This window comes from Muscardinus avellanarius, assembly GCF_963383645.1.
Source record: "Muscardinus avellanarius genome assembly, chromosome: 1".
NCBI classification, from domain to species: domain Eukaryota; kingdom Metazoa; phylum Chordata; class Mammalia; order Rodentia; family Gliridae; genus Muscardinus; species Muscardinus avellanarius.
The window spans coordinates 144,745,017-144,752,879 of record NC_137786.1 but is presented as its reverse complement, the minus strand read 5'-3'; the positions used below and the strand labels follow the sequence as shown (position 1 = coordinate 144,752,879).

The 7,863-nt window shown below is 42.2% G+C and overlaps 1 pseudogene across 1 annotated transcript; it reads right to left on the bottom strand.

Moving 5' to 3' along the window:
• Positions 1-321: 321 nt before the first annotated feature.
• Positions 322-2,240, bottom strand: LOC308279835 (elongin-A-like; annotated as a pseudogene). The gene is made up of 2 exons: positions 2,114-2,240; positions 322-1,705 (listed from the first exon to the last, which is right to left on the bottom strand). The product of its transcript is annotated as an elongin-A-like (transcript).
• Positions 2,241-7,863: the final 5,623 nt, after the last annotated feature.

The following is a 7,863-nucleotide window of genomic DNA, read 5'->3' as shown; positions in this document are numbered from 1 at the left end:
CTGGAGGTAGAAAGCCTCTGGGTTCCACCCCCAGTACCACCACCAAAAAAAAAAAAAAAAAAAAGATGTCATATAGTTTACAGAGATGCTAATTAACAACAAAAGTATAATTGACCTTAAAAATCCCCAGTGAGACTGAGGCTTCACGTCATCTTCAGAATTCTGAGGCATAGGACCATGGCATGCAGGTGAAAGGCTGACACGTGCCAAAGTGCAGGATTCAGGGGCCAAAATTTGGAAGACCTATTTCCCAGCTCACATTATCCCTGTATGCTCCAAATTCCATCTCCAAGAGAAGTCTTTTGCTTATCATCAGAAGAATCAGTTCTTGAAACCTTTAATTGTCTTGGCCATCATTGAGGCAATTTTCTTCACAGCTGGTTTTCTAGGGCCATAGGAAACAGTGCTACTGATCACTAGTGCCAAGTGGGCACTGCTGGTACTGGGGCCATCATGGATTGGCTCCTTAGTGCTGGGATTAAAGTTGTTGCTCCTGGCAGAAATATGGCTGCTTCCTGTGGTGTACAGGGCTGGCTTCATCTTGAATTTCTCAGGGACAGCTGTCCCAAACTTCTGCCTCCATCAAATGTCTCAAGGTGGCTTGGCCACAGAGTTGACAGATGCCATCTTTGCTTGTCAGCCTTTGGGCTTATTGGCATGTGCAGACTGGATATTTTTTGTTAGTAACCGCAGCCTTTGCTCTCAGGCATCTTGAAGCCACAGGTACATCTCCTGCCGGTACTCACATTCTTCTGGTCTTTTTCTTTAAAGTCTCAGTAGCAATGAACTTTCCATAATTGATCTGTTTCTTTAATTAGTATGTGATAGTATTCTTTTATGTGATACAGCTGATCAGGTATACACCTCTCCAAAATGGGTTCAAGAACAAAATGGGGTGCTCTTCCCACTTCAAAGATTGAATTGATGTTGTTTTTAAGTACTCAGACGCACTGCTGGTACAAACTCATCATTTTAGGGAGATAGGCATATTTGGAACTAGAATACACCTGCATCTCAGAATTCATTCTGTGTCCAGTAAATCCAGCCTCTTCTTCCTGGAGTGAAAATAATTTTTTTTTTTTTTTGCTTTGGCTGGAAGGAGGTCATCAATTCGAGGGAAGGAAGTAGATGGTAATTGGCCTGGATTGGGAGCAACGGGAGGTCTGGCAACCCCGGCAGCGCATCAGTGGGATCCCTTCTCAGCCTGGCTGAATCGGCTCCAGCTGCCTGCAGCCTCTCCAACTTGTTTTCATTCATCTTGGGTAATTTCTGAATTGAGTCCACGATTTTACTAGTGATTTTAGAATCACTACTTTTAAGTCCCTTTCCTCCAAGTGCTGTTGCTGACATTTTCACAGTCTTTTTTTTTCTTCCAGGGTAGCTGAGGTATGATTCAAAGGAAATGATGAGTTGCTTGAATTCATCATCCAAGTCTGTCTGGTCCACCTTAGGGAACAAGCCCTTTGACTTTCTATCGAATCACGTTTTCACTTTCCCTCTTTGAGCCTTTATATTGTTGGAAGCCTTCTCTTTTGTCTTGGGCAACACATCTCCACCCTTCTTGTGGCATCTAAGCCATCTGCACTCTGCTTGCTCTTGTCTGACCTGGTTTTCTCCAAGTGCTTGTGCTTTGGCTTTCTAAGGTCTGAAGCTACCTCCAAGGTAGGTACAAGCTTCTTCTTGAGGATGCTGTTTTCTTGCTCCTCTTTTTTTTTTTTATTTTTTTATTTTTTTAATTTATTTTTCCCTCTGCCCAATTTTTTCTTCTTTATTTTGAAACCGGGTCTCACTGAGTTGAAGAGGGCCTCACTAAGTAGCTGAAGCTGTCCGCGAACCGTGATCCTCCGGTCTCAGCCTCCCAAATGCTGGGATTACAAGCGTGCGCCACCACGCCTGGCTTGCTTCTTCTCCTTTTTTATAGAACTGGAAGGAAGTTTCTCCTTAGCAGTGTCCCCTGGGAGCAGCCTTCAGTTCTCCTCTTTGGAAAAGGCTCTGTGTGGATTCTCTCTGCCCAGAGCACAGGCCTCTCATCACAATTTGCATTTGCAGGGTGCTTCTCCTTGTGCAAAGGTCTGTGCTCCTTGTTTGGTTCACAATCTCCCCTAAGGTTCACCAAGGTAGCGCTCTTGACTGACCCCTACGCTGTTCTTAAAAGCATTGTTGTCACCATTCCCAGGTTTCTGGGGTGGAGCAATGGGCTCCTGGTCCTTCTCTGGTGACCAGTAGTGGTCCACATACATCTGATGAGAACTTGCAGAAGACAGGGAGGACGGAACGTGGCCACAGAAAGAGGTGGACACCTCTTTCTCTCAACTTTCCTCTCATGACTATGAGACCCGCTGTGGGAACTTTCAAGCTATGAGAGCTTTCTGTGTTTCTTCTGTCTGTGGTCACAGCTGCAGAGGCAGCTACTGGAGGCTCTCGAGTTTTTCTGATAGTCCCCTTCTATCGCTTCATCCCTCTAAAGAGCATCCTGAGGGTGCTTTCAGGAATTTATCCTCTCAAAATCCTCTTCCTCAGCCTCGCTGTTTTGCAAGAGTATCTACTGTAATAGGCAAGGTGGAGAGTTTCTTCAAATATTTCAATCGTTTATGGTTTATGGCCAGATGTGCCTTCAGCTTCTCCTCAACTTAGAGTGCCAATTCTGTGCCACCGCTGTCACTGGCACCCCTCCTCCCTGGAATTTTGCTCAGGATTTGTTGCTTCTTTTTTCCATTTTTTCAGCCTTGGTGTTTAACACATCTTTATAAATATTATTGCGTTTTTGTTGTTAGTTCCCACCTCCCATGGAGGTAGTTGGGATGTGGGTTGCAGCTCAATTTGGAGTTCCTGAGGTGAGTTAGAGGCAAGCTCACCTTGGGTCTTACTCCATTGCCGCCTTCCTCCCTTTTCCTCACATCCAATAGATAGTTCAGTTATTCTTCCTAAAATCTTTGTGGGGAATGCAGGACATTCTCTGTTTATTTATTCAGCTGTCATTTATCAAACATGGATTGTATCTTACACAGGAATTAGCTTTTTTCTTTTATATATTTATATTCCCATTAATCCTTGAGATAGTTCTCAGAGTTCTCATTTTCTACCTGGTTCAATCTCAGGAGGTTCAAGTACTTATGGAGGGCCCCCAGATTAGAAAATGCCAAGGCTGATACTCAACAAGTATAAACCAGTGTGGCTGCACTCTGTAAAACATCAACACACTCCAAATCTTTCATAAATTATCACTGCCTGGAGCCCTTCAAGCAGCTTCTACCTCTCCCTTTGTCTCTCTTAAGGTTCTTTCCAGGAATTTACAACCAACTGCCGACTATTCAGAGCTTCAGGGAGCTTCCAGGACCCAGCTCCAGCACTGTAGTCACTATTGGGTCTAATCTGTGAGTGCTTCTGCCAACCTGGTCCTCTCTGGACAGAGGGAAAATTCAAGTTTTGAGATATGAAGCAGGTTGTCCAGAGTCCCATTTAGGACTCAAATCCTAAAAAAATTTAGTTTTATTGGCTTGTTTTTGTTGCGCAAGATTAGTCTATCTTTTAGGGAATGAAATAAGGAATAGTGGGCTTGTTAATTTTACATTTTCTCTTTCCTCAAAGTTTTAAACTTTGTATGGTTTGTTCCTCAACAGGCAATTTAATATACAGTCCTAGCTTCAGTGGTTAAAACCTTAATGCTTTTATCAGACAGAAGGACATAAGGGAAGAGGCATCTCCAATTTGATTCAAATGCTCTTGGAATTCATGGGGCATATGTTAGGGTGGAAAAATAGCACATGCTTATATAAGGGGTATATATACTTCTGTCCTTATGCATCTCTCATTTGATCCTCACAACCATCCTGTGGACCGAAACTGCAGCTAGAAAGAATGTCCCCGGAATTTCTAGCATTTGCAGTGGCATTGCGGCTGCCAAACAGGGCCTTTTTTGAATGCAGAATTCAAAATTGGAAGAAAAAAATTTCACTTCTGAGCAAAGAAAGTACCTAAAGACCTTTCATAGTTGTTGAACCTCAGAGCTAAAAGAAAAAAAAAAAAAAGCTTTAGAAAGTTTCTAACTCAGCTATAGGAAATGTGGGAGGCAACTATGAACTAGGCTTAGGGAAGATTTGAAGATACAGAATTAAAGTCACCTTCGCCTCATATGAACCTAAAGGCAAGATGAGACACAGACCAGTATTTTATAGTAAAAATGCATAATCACATACATTAATATAGCTGTTGTGAGAACTGAGAGTGGGAGCTGACTATGGAAGTAAGAATATTACCCAGCAGTCCTAATTACTCTTCCACGATTAGAATGGTTCTCCTTTTTTCCAGCAGAAAAGGCCAACACTGAGTTAGTTGCACCAGAAAAATAGGTTTTGCTAGATGGGCACAGTGGAAAGATGAAAGGGTTGGTCCATCCCAACTGTTAGCCAAAGAGTGGTTTCAATGGCATTCACAGCATGTAGGCTGATTGGGAAGGCTGAGAAGCTGAGCGTTTGGGAGAATGGAGGTTCAATGGCACAAAGTCTTAACGAGGCCCAAGTTCAGCTGCAGAAGGGAGAATTGTCGGCATTCAGGAGAGCAGTAGGGGAAAGGCAGGATAAAGGGAAGAACCAGCTGTGCTTCTGCGGGCAAGGCTTCGGCCGAGGGACGGTGGAGGAGTGTCTTTAAAGGGGCAAAGAAGATTATATACTAGGGAAGGTAGGAGGGGGGAGCTTGGAGGAGCAGGGCTGGAGGGTTGCATTGGCACTGAGGGAAGCATGAGCACTGTGGGAATTCCAGCGAGAGGGAGGGTAAGTGATCACCCTGCTGCCATTGGGGCAGGTGTCATGGGTGGGAGGGAAATGAAACTGACCTCTGTTCAAAATGATGTTCCCACTGAGGCTATTTCATTACTCAAGGGAAATATGCCCTGGATGGAGTCAGAGACTTAGAGTGCATGCCAGCAGATATGCTTTTGCTTCAGGCTCTAAACAGGATGTGGAAGAAAGTGCCAGGTTTTCTCTTGAACCCTGCCCATTTGGGCCAAAGGTAGCACAGCTTCTTTCCCAGAATGCTTGCCTTGATACAGAGAGCTTGGATTGCTGAGCGAGGCCATCTGAGGCCTGTTTATATTCTTTTCTAGAGAAGATTGAGGCTGACCTAGGGATTACTAAGTTCCTGGGAGCTTGTCCTCATGGAGCAGTCACTAGCATTCATCAATTGAAATAATCAGTCTTCTCCTCCTATTGAAAAGATGTGGTTTCTAAGGAAGTCTAGTTGTATGCAGATTCATTTTGTTCTAATTTACTTCTAAGGTATAAACCCCTGGAACCGTGGCACCTCTCTTAAGAACCCATGTCTTTGGAGGTGGGCATTCTGTGACTTTAATTCATGGTTTTGGAGACCTTAACATTTATATCAGACTAGACCAAAGTAGCTCTCCTTCTCAGTGATGATCTCTAGACAGTTGTTTCAGTGGGGATGCTCAAGAAATGTTTGCAAACATGAAAGTAAGTGTCTGACCATTACTTTCTTGCTGCTTCTGTGACAGTGCCTCTTCTGATAAGCTCTTCTTTTGTGTTCTTGCTATCTCCAACCCCCATAATAGTGAGAGGACTAATATTTAATACCACCATGCAGGCTTCTTATCTGGAGTCCCTTCTGTCAAAATTTGCCTTCTTCAGTTCACCTTGAGGATTATTACTTCATAGCTGCCCTAAAATATTATAATCACAGTGTTGATTCTTTTGATAAAAGCCATTACTGGGCTCCCATTTCTTTGGTGATAATCTTTCTCTCTCTTTCTTTCTTTCTTTTTTATGTCTTTGTTTCATTTCTGTGTGAAGATTGTACCCAGGAACATTCTACCAGGAACATTCTACCTCTGAGCTACTCCTCTATCCCTATTTATTTTTTGTTTTGAAATAGGGTGTCATTAAATTGCTGAGGGCCTTTCTAAGTTGTTGAGCCTAGCCACAAAGCTGTGATCCTCCTGTCTCAGCCCTCCAAATACTGGGATTTTGAGCTTGTGTTATCATACCTGGTGCCAGTATCATGCTGTTTTTATTATCATGACTTTGTAGTATAGTTTATTTTTTATTTTTTATTTTTAAAAAATTTTTATTGGTGCATTATATTCATACATCATATTGGGGTAAAAAACTTGTGTGTACATACATGTACACATCACTGATTTAATGCCTACCCACTTCCCACCCCATTCCCTCCCTGTACATCTCCATAGGGAGATGTAGGCAATTTTAGAGGAAAAGGAAATGATTTTCAGGGAGAGATGAACTGGCCTTAAGGACAGACAGTAGTCTGAGATGAAGTCTATGTGAGCTATGTGTGTGGTGTCAACTCTCTTCTTTTTTCTGCCATCTGTGCTGGTCTTCCCTGGTTGATGAGATGTCTGGGTAAGGGACTCACAAAAATCAAATATCTCTGGAGGATTCTACTTTTAGAGTAGATAGGAAAACTTCAGAGAAAGACCCTCTCTGAATTTTCTATTCTCTCATGCTCTCAGTTTGAAATTCAAAGCAGTGTATTATGGAGTATCATTTTCTGAAACCCAACACACCATATAGATTGAAAGTTCTGAGGAAAAAAGGGAGCTGACCCTGCCTTCTTGTTTGGAGTCTTGGAAGTCATCGATCTCATCAGAATTAGAGGGTATTAGGTCCTGAGAAGATGGCTATAGTGGTTTCTAGACAAAGGGGCCCAGAAGTCTCATTTAGTTTTCTACCACCTCAGAGAGGCAGAGTATAAACTAGCAGACCTTATCGGGCTGAAAGATAATGCCTAGCTTCAGAGGCTGTGTCAGTACCTGGAGCCAGATCTAATATATGAATGCAAGGTCCAAAGCAGTCGTAAGTGGTGAGGGCAGGAATAGGCAGAGAGGAAGCACAGTGTTATGGCCCTCCTTGACCATAGTCCATAACCATTCTGTGAGTGGCCCTGGAGTTTAGATGGAATCCTTAGAAGAAGAGGAGGAGAAACATCTGGAACTGACTGAGAAAACTCTGATTTAAGCAAGGCAAACCTAATGTGACTAGAAATAAATTGCTGTCTCTAATTGGAGTAGAGCTTGGGTTAGAAATCACACTCAATTACAGAAAATTGAAGAGGGTTGCATTTCTAGACATCTGAGTTTACAGCCTAGGAAATTGGTATCTAGTGCATAATTTAGAAAAGGGTAAAACTATTGTGACTAAGGAAGTAGGAGAGGGAGGGTCTTGAGCTGAATTTTAAAGGATTTTCTGCATAGGCAGAAGCAGGCCTAGTATGTGGTGAGTGGATGGGGCAGAAAGATCACTGGTTTAAGGCCAGCCTCAGAAACTTAACAAGATCTGTTTTAAAATAAAAAAAATCTGTATATTAAGAAAAGGGCTGGGGATAAATATATATTTATATATATGTATATATGTATATGTATATATACATATATGTATATGTGTATATGTGTGTATATATGTATATGTATGTATATATGTATATATGTGTGTGTATGTATATATGTATATATATATATATACACACACATATATACATACATATATACAAAAAGGGATGGAGAAGTAGTTCATAGGTCCCTGGGTTCAATCTCCAGTCCAAAAAAAAAAAGTGAATGCAGACTATGAGCAAAGAGAGCGGTAGAAATGGGGCAAAGAAGGGATAAGGCCTACCTGGGGCACAGAAATTATTCCAGGGAGACATGGGGTTAGACATTGAGGGTAACGCCAGGTTGTAGAGGACGTTGTTGGGCTAGGAAGAGAGGTGTTGCATAGTTTTGTAAGATACTAAACTTCACAAGGGAAAGTAAAACAACATTTATTGAGGGTGAGGGCCAGGAGCTTTGAAAAGTATACACCAATTATTTGAAATAAACTTTGGAATTCATGATCC